This window comes from Rhinolophus sinicus, chromosome X (assembly GCF_036562045.2).
Source record: "Rhinolophus sinicus isolate RSC01 chromosome X, ASM3656204v1, whole genome shotgun sequence".
NCBI classification, from domain to species: domain Eukaryota; kingdom Metazoa; phylum Chordata; class Mammalia; order Chiroptera; family Rhinolophidae; genus Rhinolophus; species Rhinolophus sinicus.
Genome location: NC_133768.1, coordinates 62,431,946 through 62,450,196, shown reverse-complemented (window position 1 = coordinate 62,450,196; position 18,251 = coordinate 62,431,946).

Below are 18,251 nucleotides of genomic sequence, written 5' to 3'. Positions count from 1 at the left end.
CTTAATGGACTCAGAAACACAATCAAAGAACAAAATGATCGTTTTACCAAAGAGATTGAAAATTTAAAAAAAAAACAAAAAAAAACAAACCACAAATAGAATTTCTGGATATTAAGAACTCAATAAAAGAAATGAAGAATGAAATAGCCAACTTAGGTAGTAGAGTTGACAAGATGTAAGAAAGAATCAGTGACATCGAAGATAGAAATCTGGAAATGACACAGATGGAAGAAGAGAGAGACTTGAGAGTTAAAAGAAATGAAAGAACTCTACAAGAACTTTCTGACTCCCAGAAAGAGCTATAGAAGAATAATGCGCATACCAGAAGGAGAAGAAAGGGAGAAGGGAACAGAGTGTTTATTCAAACATAATAATAATAATAATAATAATAATAATAATAATATTTAAAGTGTAGGTATCCGACAACACAGCAATTCCATTTTTTCAGTATATAACCTAGAGAAATGCCTTTACATACACAAGAATGTTAATTGCAATGTTTATCAGGGTAATATAAAGGAAATAATGTGAATATCTGTTAAAATTAATTGAATAAATGATGTTCACGCTTCATGAAGTAAAATGCTTTATAATACCCTAAATGAACTTTTTCTAAATTTAGTCACATAATTACATTTCAAAATCATAATGTTAAATGAAAAAAATGAAGTTGTTCAAAAATGTGCACAGTTTGATACGATTTTCATAACTATTTAAAACATAGAGCTATACATTGCTTATTAGTGTTTAAACAGATCAGGAATCCTGGAATAAAATTGCTTTTGTTGGAATCACAACTCTGTCACTGTGATATTTTCTACCACTCTGACCCTTGACATGCCACTTAATCTTTTTGTGCCCCCATCTCCGTCTCCTTATCAATAGAATGAGGAAAATATGGGTAAATACCTAATGGGTTTTTATGAAGATAAAATTAGATTAACCATTTAACATACTTAGAAGAATAGATTGTACACATTAAATAAATGCATTTGATAAATATTTGTGTGTTGTCAATAAAATGTAAACTATGGTCCCCAAATACATATACATATTCAAAATAGTGGTTTTCTCCAACAATGAATGCAGGATATATGACTTTCAGGGAGAACTAAAGGATTACAACTCAATCAGTAATGCTTTACTTCTTTAAATTAAAAAAAAATGTATAAAGCAATACTGGCTTAATATTACATTTAGATAGATGACTTCTAGTTCACAAAAGATGATGACACCTGAGAAAACTGCAACAAACACCTGGAGAAATATAATTGAATAATTTATTGCATAGCAGAAGTTATAATAAAGAGAAATGTCCAGTCACAAAACAAATTGGGAATGAAAAGCCAGAAAGATAAACTCTTGAGATTATATTACAGCTTCTCTAAAAGTGGTTGTTAGTCCTAGAGAATTTAGGAACTTGAGTCCAGAGGTTAGGTTGATCAGGAGAGAGGGATTATGAAGACCTGTGCATAAATCTGGGACCTTCTACGTCAGTGTTCATCAATCGGGTGCTATTGATATTTTGGGTGATCTAATGATTAGTTGTGCTGGATGTTCCTGAAATTTGTAAGATGCTTGGTAGCCTTAGTTCCTGCCCACTAAATATGAGAAATACACTCCAGGCATTGTAACAACCTCATAGTCCTTCGTACTTCCAGATACCCCTCCATGGTTGACAATCAACAAAGGATGCACCATTATTAAAGAAAATTTGCCTGAAAAAAAAGCCACTAAGTAGCATGGATAGGTAAAACAAACAAACAAACAAACAAACAAACAAACAAACAACCTTAGGTTCTTGGCCCAAAAAAAGCTTCTATGAGTAAACAAAGCCCTAGTTTTGAGAAATATAGTTTTAGGATTCAAATGTACTCTACCTACTAGGCTTAACAAGCACCAAGGAAAGACATTGATATTAAATTGGTCCTATGTAACCCCTGGAGTATTTGGCAAAAATAAATTCAAAAGTTCTCTAACACAATATGTTCAAAACCTAGAACACATGAGATCTATAAAGGCAAACCACGCATTGTTGTGATAAGGTCAGAAATAACAAACAGGAGTACCAGAGTCCCAAATAATTTTAGAAAATAGAAAAGCAATCAGAAAAGGAATAATATATACTTTTAAATAATCATAAACAAAAAAAACATGTTAAACTTAAGCCCATAAATATTAAATAAGACACTATTAATATTTAAATATTTGTAAAAGGACCAAATCTTAAAATAAAAATATAATAATTGGATTTTTAAAAAAATCAGTAGTTGAGGTTAACAGCAAGGTAGGTACACATTACTGAGCTGGATGATAGATCTAAATAATGAACACAGATGGAAAAAAATAATGTAGATCCAAGTAGCATGAAAAAAAAAAGGATAATATCATGCAATGTGCATCTAACTGATGTTTCAGATAGAGATGATAGAGACAATGTTGGATAGGCAATAGTCAAAGACATATGGTTGACAGTTTCCTAGAATTTGTTTAAGATATAAATCCTCTTGTTCTTTTGTTGTTTTTGGTTTATATACCACATATCAGTGCAATCACATGGTTCTCTGCTTTTTCTGTCTGACTTGTTTCGCTCAGCATTACTCTCTCATGATCCATCCATGTTGTCACAAATGTTCCTATATCATCTTTTCTTACTGCCGAATAGTATTCCATTGTGTGTCACCCCAACAAATTAAAAAAAAAAAAAAAAAAAAAAGATATAAATCCTCAAGAAGGTATAAATCCTTATAAGTGTTCAATATAAGATATACATCCTTATAAATATTCAAGAAGGATTATCTTAATTATGATTAGCATAATAAATCTACATCTAGAAAATCTGAAGTGAATCTGTGGAATAGCAAAACAAAAGTAAACATATACAATGCAACAACAACAACAACAAACCCTGCAAAACAACAGTGGAATAATATATTTAAAATCCTGAGATAATAGCCATTAACCTAGATTGCTATACTTAAGTAACTATTACATAAAAGTGAGGATAAAAATATTTTCTGATAGAAAACAGATAATTTACCCATTTCACATCATTTCTCAAAGAACTACTATTTGAGAAAGAAAAACAGTGAGATAGAAAGAGAATTGGACAGCAAAAAGCTGACAAATATTTATGTAGAGCTGAACAAGCTGTAACTATACTACCTCTGAATGAGGATAAAAAATTGTTTAACTTTAGCCTTTGTCTATCAAGTATATGTGTTAAAATGTTTAGAGTGAAAACTAAGACAATAGAATTAGAATGTATAACTTTCCAATCAGAGAGGAGAGCACAGTAAGTAATTCCATCAGTAGTTAGAAAAAAAGAAAAATCTATAGTGAATAGAAACAAGAAAATAATAAAATGATATATATCAATTAACAACTGATAATAATTAGTACATGTAACATTTTTAAAAATGCTATTTACAATATCAGCCAAAAAATAAATTTTCATTAAGATGAAAATTATGAAACTAGTTTAGGACATAAAAGAAGCCCTAAAAAGACATATTTACATAAGACTTTTAAATAGACTGAGTTTTCAAATTAAAAGTTGAAGAAACCAAATGGGTATTTGAAAAGCAAAAGCAGAATAAATGTAAATGGTACTTAATAATTAAAGTTTTAAAAACATTTATAAGAACTTAGAGGTTGTGTTAGTGTGGAAATGGTGCAGGGGTAGACAAATAGATGAATCATGTAAAATAGAGAGCTTAGAAAATGTTTCATGTCTATATGGGGAATTGCTATATCAGAGAGTTAGCTTTACAAATGACAAAGGAACTAACTAATGACCATTTATTTAATGGTACTAGGACAATTAGATAACATACATTAAAATAGTGAAATTTGATTTTAAACTCATGCTACAAACAAAATTAATTAAATTTCAGATAAAAAACAATGTAAAATTAAAAACTATCAAGTCATTAGAAATATATATATATAAGAATATAAATGAATACATGTATGGCTATGAAATAGGGAGGATTTTCCTAACAAAGACCAAAAAATACACTGTGTATGAAAGTAAATATTGGTAAATTAGATTTCATTACAATTTAAAATGTGATGGTAATATACCACACAAATGTGAAAAAGCAAGACACATACAAAGTCTGACAATTAAACTTGAGAACTTGATGCAATGATGTTGCTAACGTTTTTTGATATCAGAGGGATTATTTATTATGAATTTGTGCCAACTGGACGAATAGTTAACATAGTTTACTATTTGGAAGTGCTGATAAGGCTGTGTGAAAAAGTAAGACAACCTGAACATTACACTAACAATTCATGGCTCTTGCATCACAACAATGCACCAGCTCACATGGTACTTTCTGTGAGGGACTTTTTGGCCAGTAAACAAATAACTGTATTGGAACACCCTCCCTACTCATCTGATCTGGCCCGCAATGACTTCTTTCTTTACCTGAAGATAAAGGAAATATTGGAAAGAAGGCATTTTAATGACATTCAGGACATCACGGGTAATATGACGACAGCTCTGATGGCAATTCCAGAAATGGAGTTCCAAAATTGCTGTGAAGGGTGGACTAGGTGCTGGCATTGGTGCATAGCTTCCCAAGGGGAGTACTTCAAAGGTGACCATAGTGATATTCAGCAATGAGGTATATAGTACTTTTTCTAGTATGATTTCACAACCTTAATTGTCTAGCCTCGTATGAGAAAACCTGTTTGTTACCTATGTACAGTGGTACCTTGGTTTTCGAACATAATCCATTCCGGAAGACCATTTGAGTTCTGAAATGTTCAAAAACCAAGGCACGGAAAGTAACAGAAACCCATAGAAAGTAATGCAAAATGGATCAACCCCTAAAACTGCAAATTTAGCATGAATTTTACTATCTAATGATACCATAGATCCATAAAATTTACGGTGTTCGTAAACTGAAATGTTCGTCAACAGAGACGTTCGAAAAACGAGGTACTACTGTACTCAATGAAGACTAAGTGACAAACAAATAGAAAAATGAGTAAAACATGTGAATAGGCAATTCACTGAGGCGAAATCCTTTATGTCCGATAAATATTTAAGGAAATTTAAATTTGAATTAAAATACTGAGATAATATAAGTTACATTTCAAATGGCAGAGGAATGAGAACTCCAAGTTTAATTTGGTGGAACCACATTGGAACATAATTTAGTATCACCTACTATAGTTGAAATTAAACATACCCTAGAATCCAACATTTAACATATCTGCTTGTCACATATAGTCCCAAAGAAAATGTTATTCATTAGGAGCAGTGTTTTTTAAAGAATATAAATAACCTAACTCTTTTTCAATAATAGAATGCATATGTAAACTTTATTCCAAAAATATTTTATAGTGACAAAATTAATGAATTAGATTTACCTTTTTTATAATGAAAATTTCTCAAAATTATATTTTTATGGAAAAATGCTAAGCCAGGACACTGTGGGGAATTTTTTTAACAGTCACATAAGGATGGCACCCCCTCACCAATTACTGGCAGATGCAGAAAAAAAAATTATATCTTAAGGAAAATTTTACTACTTATGTCTGCAGTAGTCCTACAGGTTAAAACTCACAACTCAAAAGATGAAATTTCTTGAGAAGAGAAGCTACTATGAGAGAAAGTCAACAAAAACAAAAAGCAACATATTTGGGTACCAAAATCCTTGAGTTGAAGGCTACAAATTGAACTGAAGAATTCAATAGTGAGCTTCAACCTCACAATGGACCAAGCAGAAGACAGAATTGGTGAATTCAAAGACAGGTCTTTTGAAATCAAAGAGTCAGAAGAGCATAAAGAAAAAAAAGAGAAAAGTGAAGAAAGCCTACATGGATTATGTGATACAATTAAAAGAAACAATCTATGCATTATTGTGATTTCAGAAGAAGAGAGGGAGAAGGAGCAGAAAGTTTATTTTAAATGTTATGACTGATATCAGGTAGCATGACAAAGGAAGAAAGAATATACATTGGGGTAAAGACTGTCTATTCAATAAATGATGCTGAGAAAACCAGACAGATGCATGCAAAAAAATGAAACTGGACCATCTTCTTACTCTATATACGAGGATAAACTCAAAATGAATTAAATACTTAAATGTAAGACCCCAAACCATAAAACTCGTAGATGAAACTATAGGAAGGAAACTCTCAGATATTATCCTTAGTAATATCAACACTGATACATCTCCTCAGTCAAGGGGAACAAAAGAGAAAATAAACAAATGGAACTACATCAAACTAAAAACATTTTGCACAGCAAAGGAAACCATCAACAAAGTAAGAAAATATCCTACTGAATGGGAGAAGATATGATACATCTTATAAGGGGTTAATATCCAAAAATCTATAAAAAAAAACTCATACAACTCAGCACACACACACACACACACACACACACACACACACACCATTAACAAATGAGCAGAGGATCTGAATAGACATTTCTCCAAAGAGGACATATAGATGGCCAATAGATAATATATGAAAAGGTGGTCAACATCACTAATCATCAGAGAAATGCAAATAAAAACCTCGATGAGATATCAACTTACACCTGTCAGAATGGCCGTCATCAATAAATCAATAAACAAGTGTTGGCGAAGATGTGGAGTAAAGAGAACCCTTGTGCAATGTTGACGGCATTGCAAATTGGTGCAACCACTGTGGAAAACAGTAAGGAGGTTCCTCAACAAATTAACAATAGAACTACATTATGACCAAGCAGTTCCACTCCTGGGTATTTATCCAAAGAAATCCAAAACACTAGTTCAAAAAGATGTATGCACCCCTATGTTTACTGCAGCATTAGTCACAATAGCCAAGCTATATAAACAACTGAAATACCCATCAATAGACGATTGGATAAAGGAATTGTGGTACATTTATTCAGTGGAGTATTACTCTGCCATGAAAAACGAATGAAATGTTACCATTTGCAACAATATGAATGGACCTAGAGGGTATAATGCTAAGTGAAATAAGTCAGACTGAGAAAGACAAATGCCATAAAATCTCACTTATATGTGGAATATGAAGAACAAAATAAATGAAACAAACAAAACAGAAACAGAATAAAGGCCATATATGATAAACCCACAGCTAAAATCATACTCAATGGGGAAAAGCTAAAACCATTCCCCTTAAGATCAGGAACAAGGCAAGGTTGCCCATTTTCTCCACTTCTATTCAACATAATGCTGGAAGTTCTAGCCACAGCAATCAGACAAGAAAAAGGAATAAAAGGCATCCAAATCGGTAAGGAGGAAGTAAAAGTGTCATTATATGCAGATGATATGATACTATATATAGAGAACCCTAAAGACTCCAACAAGAAACTATTAGAGCTGATAGATGAATTTAGTAAAGTAGCAGGATACAAAATTACTATTCAGAAATCAGTTGCATTTGTATATACCAATACTAAAACATCAGAGGAGAAATTAAAAAAGCAATCCCATTTACAATTGCTCCAAAGACTATAAAATACCTGGGAATAAATTTAACCAAAGAAGTAAAAGATCTGTACTCAGAAAATTGTAAGACACTGAAGAAGGAAATGGAAGAAGATACAAATAGATGGACACACATACCATGTTCATGGATTGGAAGAATTAATATAGTTAAAATGTCCATACTGCCTAAGGCAATATACATATTCAATGCAATTCCTATCAAACTACTAACGACATTTTTCACAGAAATAGAACATATAATCCTAAAATTAAATGGGACCATAAAAGACCCTGGATAGCCTCAGCAATCTTGAGAAATAAGAACAAAGTGGGAGGTATAACAATACCTGACATCAAATTATACTACGAGGCTACAGTAATCAAAACAGCATGGTACTTGCATAAAAACAGACACATAGATCAATGGAACAGAATAGAGAGTCCAGAAATAAATCCATGCCTATATGGCCATTTAATCTACGGCAATGGAAGCAAGAATGTACGGTGGGGTAAAGACTGTCTATTCAATAAATGGTGCTGGGAAACCTGGACAGACACATGCAAAAAAATGAAGCTGGACCACCTCCTTACACCATATACAAAAATAAATTCAAAATGGCTTAAAGACTTAAATATAAGATCTGAAACCATAAAATTCCTAGAAGAAAATATAGGAAGAAACTTCACAGACATTACCCGGAGTAAGATTTTTACTGATATATCCCCTCATGCGAGGGAAGTAAGAGAAAAAATAAACATGTGGGATTACATCAAACTAAAAAGTTTTTTCACAGCAAAGGAAACCATCAATAAAACAAAAAGGGATCCTACTGAATGGGAAAAGATATTTGCCAATGATATATCTGATAAGGGGTTAATATCACAAATTTATAAAAAAAACTCACTCAACTCAACTCCAAAAAAACAAACAACCCAATTAAAAAATGGGCAGAGGACATGAAGAGACATTTTTCTAAAAAGGACATACAGATGGCAAACAGACATATGAAGAAATGCTCAACCTCACTAACCATCAGAGAAATGCAAATAAAAACCACAATGAGATACCACCTCACCCCAGTCAAAATGGCTATCATCAATAAATCAACAAACAACAAGTGCTGGCAAGGATGTGGAGAAAAGGGAACGCTTGTGCACTGTTGGTGGGATTGCAGATTGGTGTAGCCATTATGGAAAACAGTATGGAGGTATCTCAAAAATCTGAAAATGGAACTACCTTATGATCCAGCAATCCCACTCCTAGGTATCTATCCGGAGAAATCCAAAACTCCAATTCAAAAATCTTTATGCACTCCTATGTTTATTGCAGCACTATACACAATAGCCAAGACATGGAAACAACCGAAATGCCCATCGGTAGATGACTGGATTAAGAAACTGTGGTACATTTATACAATGGAGTATTATGCAGCCATAAAGAAGAAAGAAATCTTACCATTTGCAACAACATGGATGGACCTAGAGAACATTATGTTAAGTGAAATAAGTCAGACAGAGAAAGACAAATACCATATGATCTCACTTATATGTGGAATCTAAAGAAAAGAATAAGTGAATGAACTAATCAGAAACAGTTTTGGAGACATAGAGGAAAAACTGAGGATTGCTAGATGGGCGGGGGGGTGGGGATAAGGGGAAGGTGAGGGGTTTAGAAAATAGTCGGTAACCACAAGATGGCCACAGGGTTTTGAAAATTAATTTGGGGAACGTAATCAATAATGTAAAGATTTTGTAGGGTATCCGATGGACATGTGTCCCATTTGGGAGACCACCTCAGGGATGATGTAGATGCCTGATCTCTGCACTGTACACCTGAAGCTGAACAATAATGAATGCCAACTATAATTTTATATATATATATATATATATATATATATATATATATATATATATATATATATATATACACACACACACACACAGACACATATGTATATATATATGTATGTATATGGTTACAGGAAGCGGAGTACAGCATTAGGAATAGAGATAGTGGAAATGTAATGGCTGTGTGCAATGTCAGAGGGATAGTGGATGGGGGGAGGGGGGTTCACACAGTGTGAGGGATATAAATGATAAGTGTCTAAGTATTGCGTTGTCTTGTGCATCTGAAACTAATAAAATTAAAAAAACCCAGAAATCGACTTATGGATACAGAGAACAAACCAATGGTTGCTAGAAGGGAGGGGGTGGGGGGATGGATGTGAAAGGTGAAGGGATTAGGAAGTACAAATTGGTAGTTATTAAATAGTCACAGGGATGTAAAGTACAGCATGTGGAATATAGTCAATAATATTTAAAAACTAAGTATAGTGTCAGATGGGTACTAGACTTATAGGGGGATCACTTCCAAAATTATACAACTGTGTAACCACTATGCTCTACACCTGAAACTAATGTAAAATAATACTAACGTCAACCACAATTAAAAATATATATATGACTGTGTCAGAGGTTGGGTTGACAAGGAGGATCCATCATCAGAGACCAAGAAGGAGTCTGGAAAAGCAGAAGAAAACCGAGGAGAGCGTGGTGTGGCATCCAAGAGGTTTTCCCAGGAGGAGGAAATGGTTGGTTGCATAAGATGCTGATGAGAATAGAGACTTGTCCTTGGAAGGGACAATGAGGAGGAGGGTGTGAAGATTCAGTGGAGCACTGGGGACAGGCTGGGGAGGAGGAAGGGAGTAATCCCTTACCATGAGCCATCATGAACTGCTGTACCTGACGCCATTGACTACCCCCCTCCCAGGAGGCACTTGATTTTATCCTCCTTTACAGTTGGGGAAACTGAGGCCCAGAAGACAGGTAACTTAGGGTCATGATCATAACTAGAGGAGCCAGGATTTGATCCCACATCTTTGTCACTCCGAGAACACACTTTTAAGCACTAAGCTGCATTGCCCGAGTTACAGCTGGGGAGATTAAAGGGAGCCAGGTGCTATGGTGATGCACCAGCTCTACCCTGATGTGGCTGCTGCCCCCAGCGAGGCTGCCCCCTGAGGACAGTAAGGCAGAATAAGGAATTCCTTTCCTGGGCAACTGAGATTTGAAAAAGAGCGTTTGCTCCTTTAAACCTGGTTTTATGATAAGATAAAATAAGGGTGGAGACCTTATCCATTGCATGTTTCTATCCCCAGTGCTAGGTATACAGGATTGCTTAATAAATGCACATTGAATAAGTGGCTAGATGATTTCCAAGAGCACTTCTAGCTGAATTGTGATTCTGTGTTTGGGGTTAGGTGACCTTCCTGATGATAATAAGAATGAGTGTTGTTAACTTTGAGACGGTGCTCTCTTTGGATTAGGGCAGTCCTGGGGACTTCCTGGACGTGGGGAAAGTGGACTGGCTCTTTGAAGGAAAGGCAGGATTTGAACAATGGAGGGAAGGCATTGCAGTGTTGGAGTAGGAACAGCAACAAAAGGAGAAGGTACAAGAAGTTGACTCACAGAAGAGTGCAGTCTGTTCTGGCTTGGAAACTGTGGGTGGGTAAGAGTCAAGTGGGAGAGTGCTAGAAGAAAGCTCTAAATGCCAGCATGCCCTGTGGTCACCTGTGCGGTGTTAGCAGTTGTTCTCAACAGGGAACAGTTTTGCCCCCTGGTGATATTTGGCAATATCTGGAGACATTCTTTTTTTGTCGCTACTTAGGATGAGAAGGAAGAGGTGCTACAGGCATCTAGCAGGTAGAGGCCTACACTGCTCAGGACAGGCCTTCACCTGACAAAGAATTATCCGACTCCATATATTAATAATGTCAAGGTTGAGAAACTCTGGTCTAGAGGAAAGAGTATGGGCCTTGAGATCCCAATCTCTAGCTGTGTTAGCAGGAGGCTGACTGCAGGAGATGCAGGTAGAAGCAGGGAAAACCATTTTAAATATATATATATATACACACATACATACATATACACATATATATGTATTTTCTATATATGTGTGTATATATATATCATATATACCATGATATATATGCCATATATATATATATATATATATATTATATATATGTTATATATATATATATATGTTATATATATATATATATATATATATATAATGGAAAACCATTGTGTGTGTGTGTGTGTGTGTGTGTGTGTGTGTGTGTGTATGGTCACGGAATGTAAAGTTCAATATAGGAATATAGTCTATGGTATAATAGCTATGTACGGTGTCGAATGGCTAGTAGACTTGCTGGGGTTATCACTTTGGGAGGTGTGTAGATGTCTAATCTCCATGTTGTTTTGTGCACCTGAAACTAATAAAAAATAAAAAGTAAATAAAATAAAGTTATGACCGAGAACTTCACAATTCTGAAGGGAGATGTACATATCCAAGTTAATGAATCTAATTGGTTACCCCAAGATTTCAACCCAAAACAATCTTCTATAAGACAAATTGTAATAAAACTATCTGCTATTAAAGAAAAGAGAATTTTAAAACCAGAAAGAGAAAAAGAAATATCACCTATAAAGGAACTGTCACAGGCTCTCTGCAGATTTCTTGGCAGAAACCTTGCAGGTAAGGAATAAATGAGATGATACATACAAAGTGCTAAAAACAAAAATAAAACAAATCCCAACCTAGAATACTCTACTTAACAAAGTTGCCTTTCAGAAATGAATCGGGATAATAATTTTCCTAAACAAAGCCCAACGTTAGCAGAAAGAAGGAAATAACAAAGATCAGAGCATAAATGAATAAAATAGAGACTAGGAAGACAACAGAAAAGATCAATGAAGCTAATTTTTTTTTTTAATTAAAGTTGATAGACCTTTAGCTAGACTAACTCAGAATAAAAGGGAGAAAACTCAAATAAAATGAGAGATGAAAGAGGAGAACATGCAACTGATATAAGACAAATAAAAAGAATTATAAGAGATTATCGTGAACAATTGTATGTCAACAAATTGTATAAAATAGAAAAAAAGGAAAAATTCCTAAAAACATGTAAGCTACCAAATGTGAGTGAAGATATACAAAATTTGAACAGTCATATAATGAATGAAAAATCGAAAGAGTAATTTAAAACACCTAGGACCAGATGGTTTTACTGTTGAAGTCTACCAAGCATTTAAAGAATAATTAACATCAATCTCTCCCAAACTCTTCAAAAACAATTGAAGAGGAGGGAATACTTCCAAACTCATTTCACAAGGCCAGCATTACACTAACTCCCAAAGCCAGATAAGGATACTACCAGAAAAGAAAATTACAGACAAATATTCCTGATGAATATAGATATAAAAATTCTCAACAAAATACCAGCAAACTAAACTCAACAACAAATACACTATGATCAAGTGAGATTTAACCCTGGGGCGTGAGGACAGTTCAACAAATGCAAATTAATAAATGCGATACACTACATTAATAAAAATGAATGATAAAATTTATATGACAATCTCAGTAGATGTAGAAAAAGCATTTGACAAAATTCAACATCCTTTCATGATAAAAACACTCAACAAATTGTGTATAGAAGGGACATACCTCAATATAACAAAAGCCATATATGACAAACCCATAACAAACATTATACTAGGATAAAAGATTGGAATCTTCCCTGCTAAAGTCAGAAACAAGACAAGGCTGCCGACTCTCACCACTCTTATTTAGCATAATACTAGAAGTCTTAGTCAGAGAAATTAGGCAAGAAAAAGAAATAAAATTCATCAAAATTAGAAAGAAAAAATAAAAGTGTTTCTCCTTGCAGATGATTTGGTGTTATACATAGAAAAGCATAAAAATCCACAAAAAAATATCAGAACTAATAAGGGAACTCAATAAAGTCGCAGAATAAAATAAATGTATAAAAATCAGTTGCATTTCTATGCATTAACAACAAATTATCTGAGAAAAATAAATTGAATATCCCAATTTACAGTAGAATCAACAATAAAAAAAAATCCCTAGTAATAAATTTAACTAAGAAAGTAAAGATCTATACACTGTAAACTACAAGATTTTAATGAAATAAATGAAGAAGACACAAATAAATATAATTATATCCTGTGTTCATGGATCTGAAGAATTAATATTGTTAAAATATTTATACTACACAAATCCATCACTTTCGCTTTGTGTAGTGATGGCTTTGTGTAGTATAAATATGCAATGCAATCACTACCAAAATGTTAATGGTGTTTTTCATAGAAATAGAAAAATAAATCCTGTAAAGGGGATCAAATATATGGTGATGGAAGGAGAACTGACTCTGGGTAGTGAACACATAATGGGATTTATAGATGATGTAATACAGAATTGTACACCTGAAATCTATGTAACTTTACTAACAATTGTCACCCTGATAAACTTTAATTTAAAACAAAAGAGAGAAAAAATAAAAGAAAAAAAGTCCTATACCATATGATCTCACTTATATGCGGAATCTAAAGAAAAGAATAAGTGAATGAACTAATCAGAGACAGTTTTGGAAACATGGAGGAAAAACAGAGTGTTGCTAGAGGGGCGGGGGGGTGGGGATAAGGGGAAGGTGAGAGGTTTTGGGAACGTACAGAGGGATAGTGGATGGGGGGAGGGGGGTTCACACAGTGTGAGGGATATAAATGATAAATGTCTAAGTTTTGCTTTGTCTTGTGCACCTGAAACTAATTAAAAAAATAAATTTTTTTTAAAAAAAAGAAAAACACCTAAAAACATATCAATAGTGATAAGCCATCTATATTCTAATTATAAATGAAGAAAATTATAACTAGAAAAATTTTGGGGGAAAGCTGAATACTTGGTAGAGCTAAAGGCATCAAAAATGTATGTGGGCCAAATCTTGGGTCAGTAGTTAAAACTATAAAAATGACTATAAATATAATCTAAGTTTTCAAAAGTAACCCTATTGAGGAATACTTTACATATCATGTGATTCATCCATTTCAAGTACATAAATCAATGATGTTTTAGTAAATTTACCAAGTTACACACCCACCACCATAAATCAGGTCCAGAATATTTTCATCACTCTAATAATCATTTATGCATATTTACTGTTGATTTCCCTCTCCCCCATTCCAGTTAATCACCAAGAAACTTCCTATCTCTAAAGATTTGCCTTTTCTGGGCATTTAAAATAAATGGAATTATATAATAAAAAAAAAAAAAAGTCCTAAATTTTTAGGGAACAGCAAGAGTCCAAATTGCCAAAGCAGTCTTCAGAAAAAAGAACGAAACCAAAGATATCATGATTCCTGATTTCAAACTTTATTACAATCTCAGAATACTTAATGATCTTTACATTTGAAATAACTGTCAGTGGAGAAAAGCTTTTGTTAGTTGTTAGTGTCAGATGATGAACAATTCTGTCTTAATTTTGCAATATACTGCGTTTGCTGGTGCTATTTTTATACAGTGAAGCAACAGCCTTGCAGGAGAACAAAGTTTAATAATAAACCATTCAATTTCTTTATTAATCAAAAAAACCTCTATGGTGTTGGCATAAAAATAAACACATAGACCAATGGGACAAAATTAACAGCTCAGAAATAAATCCACACATATATGGTCAACTTATACTTGACAAGTGAACCAAGAAGGTTCAGTGAGGATAGGATACTCTCTTGAATAAATGATGTTGGCAAACCTGAATAACCACATGAAGATGAATACAATTGGACCCCTATCTTATACTACTCACAAAAAGTAACTTAAAATGATTAATGACCTAAATGTGGTGCCTGAAACTGTAAAAGTACTAGAAGAAAACGTAGAAAAAAAGTTCCTTGACATATGTATTGTTCAAGATTTTTGTGGGTATGACACCATTAAAAACACTAGCAACAAAAGCAAAAATAAATAAGTCTGTATCATACTAAATATCCTTTGAACAACACATGAAACATCAACACAATAAAACTTCACTTACAGAATGGGAGAAAATATTTGCAAACCATCTATCTGATAAACAGTTAATAACAAAATATATAAGGAACTCATAAAACTCAATTGCATAAACCAAAAAAAAATCTGATTTTAAAATAGGCAAAGAAGTTAAACAGACATTTTTAAAAAGAAGAAATATAAATGAGCAGTAGGTACATAAACAGCTCAACATCACTAATCATCAGAAAATGCAAATCAAAACAATATGGTGATATGACCTCCCACAGGTTAGAATGACTATTATCAAAAAGAAAATAGCCAAGTGTTGATGAGAATATGGAGAAAAGGGAACACTCATGTACTCTTTGTGGGAATGTAAATTGGTACAACCACTTTGGAGAACAGTATGAAGGTGCTTCAAAAAATTAAAAATAGAATCCAGTAGTCCCATTTATGGGTACACATATGAAAGTAATAAAAACAATATCTTGATGAGATATCTGCACCCCTTCCATGTTTATTACAGCATTATTCACAATAGTCAGGACATGAAAACAACCTAAGTGTGCACTGACAGATGAATGGATGAAGAAAATGTGATACACACACACACATACACACACACACACACACACACACACACACACACACACACACAAAGAGAGCGAGAGAGAGAAAGTTTTCAGTCATTAAAAAGGAAATCCAGTCTTTTTGAACAATATAGATGGACCTTGAAGGCATTATGGTAAGTTAATTAAGTCAGACATAGAAAGACACATACTGTATGTTCTCACTTATATGTGGAATCTAAAAAAAAAATCATAGAAATAGAAAGTAGGATGGTAGTTGGCTGGTGTTGAGAATTGGGAGAAATAGTGAGATGTTTGTCCAAGGGTATTAACTCCCAACTATAAGATGAATAATTCTAGGAATGTAATGTCCTGCATGGTGATGAAAATTAATGATACTGTATTATACACTTGCAAGTTATTAAGAGAGTCTTTTTCAGTTTTATTGAAAAATAATTGACATACATCACTGTATAAGTTTAAGGCATACAGAAAGATGGTTTGATTTATATATATTGTGAATTTTTTTTACCACAATAGCTTCAGTTAACATTGATTGTTAAGAGAGTAAATCTCAAATATTATTGCCACAAAAATGTTAATTATGTGAAGGGATGTAGGTGTTTACTAACCTTATTATGGCAATAATTTTGCGATATATACATGTATCAAATAATCACATTGTATACCTTAAACTTACATGTGTTATATGTTAATAATATTTCAACTGTATGTCCTCTTTGGAGAAATGTCTATTCAGGTCCTCTGCCCATTTTTTAATTGTATTGTTTGTCTTTTTGTTATTGAGTTGTATGAGTTCTTTATATATTTTGCATATTAGCCCCTTATCAGAGGCGTTGTTTGCAAAATCTTCTCCCATTCAGTTGGTTGCCTCTTTATTTTGTCGATGGTTTCTTTTGCTGTGCAGAAGCTTGTAAGTTTGATATAGTCCCACTCATTTATTTCAGCTTTTACTTACCTTGCTTTTGAGGTCAAATTCATAAAATGCTCTTGAACCCAAGGCCCATAAATTTAGTACCTATGTTTTCTTCTATGCAGTTTATTGTTTCAGGTCTTATGTTTAGTTCTTTGATCCATTTTGAGTTAATTTTGGTACATGGTGACAGATAGCAGTCTAGTTTCATTCTTTCACCTGTGGCTATCCAATTCTCCCAGCACCATTTATTGAAGAGGCTGCTTTCCTCCATTGTATGTTTTTAGCTTCTTTGTCAAAAATTATCTGTCCATATTATGTGGGTTTATTTCTGGGATTTCAATTCTAGTCCATTGGTCTGTTTGTCTGTTTTTCTGCCAATACCATGCTGTTTTGATTATTGTTGCCCTGTAGTACAAGCTGAAGACATGGAGGGTGATATCTACAGCATTATTCTTTTTTCTTAGGATTCCTTTGGCTATTTGGGGTCTTTTGTGGTTCCATACAAATCACAAGGGGGGAGGGTTCAAATATATTGTGATGGAACGAGGACTCTGGGTGGTAAGCACACAATGTTCTATATAGATGATGTAATACAGAATTGTACACTTGAAACCTATGTAATTTTACTAACCATTGTCACCCTAGTAAATTTTAATTATAATAATAATAATAATATCTCAAAAAAAAGGAGGAAAGGAAGCATTTGACTTGTCTTATCATTTTTCTTCTTTTAAATTCTTACCTTTTTATTGAAATGTAACATTACTTAAAAGTCACATTTATTGATATTCACAGATCTTAAGTGAATAGGTAAATATGCATGTTTCCAAATTTATACACTCATAACCATACCCAGATCAAAACAGGGAATTTTAGTAACATCCAGACACCTCTCATTTGCTATTAGCCAATAGCTGCTCAAGGGTAATCACTATCCCGATTTCTATCAACTTCTAGATTTTCTTGTTTTTCAAATTTATGTATATGGAATCGTACTCTTCTATGTCTAACTTCTTTTACTCAACATTAGATAAATGAGATTCAGCCAAGTTTTTGCCAATGGTAATAGATTCTTCATACTCAATACTTTATAATACTTCATTACATAAATGTATTAATTTAATTATCCTATTTATTAATTCTAGTGTTTATGAACATTTGGATGGTTCACAGTTTGGGGCTATTATGACTATTGCCATTATGAACATTTTTGTAAATATCTCTTGATAAATATATGAACACTTTTTTTTTTGAGTGTATACTTATAAGTGAAATTAAGGATCATAAGGTATGGGTATATTAAACTTTAGTAATACCACCAAACAATTTTCCTTAGTAGTTGTATCAATATGCAATCTAAACAGAAGTTTACATGAATGTCAGATAATCCATATGCTTGCTGACCCTTGGCAACATCTGTCATCTTCATTTTAGCA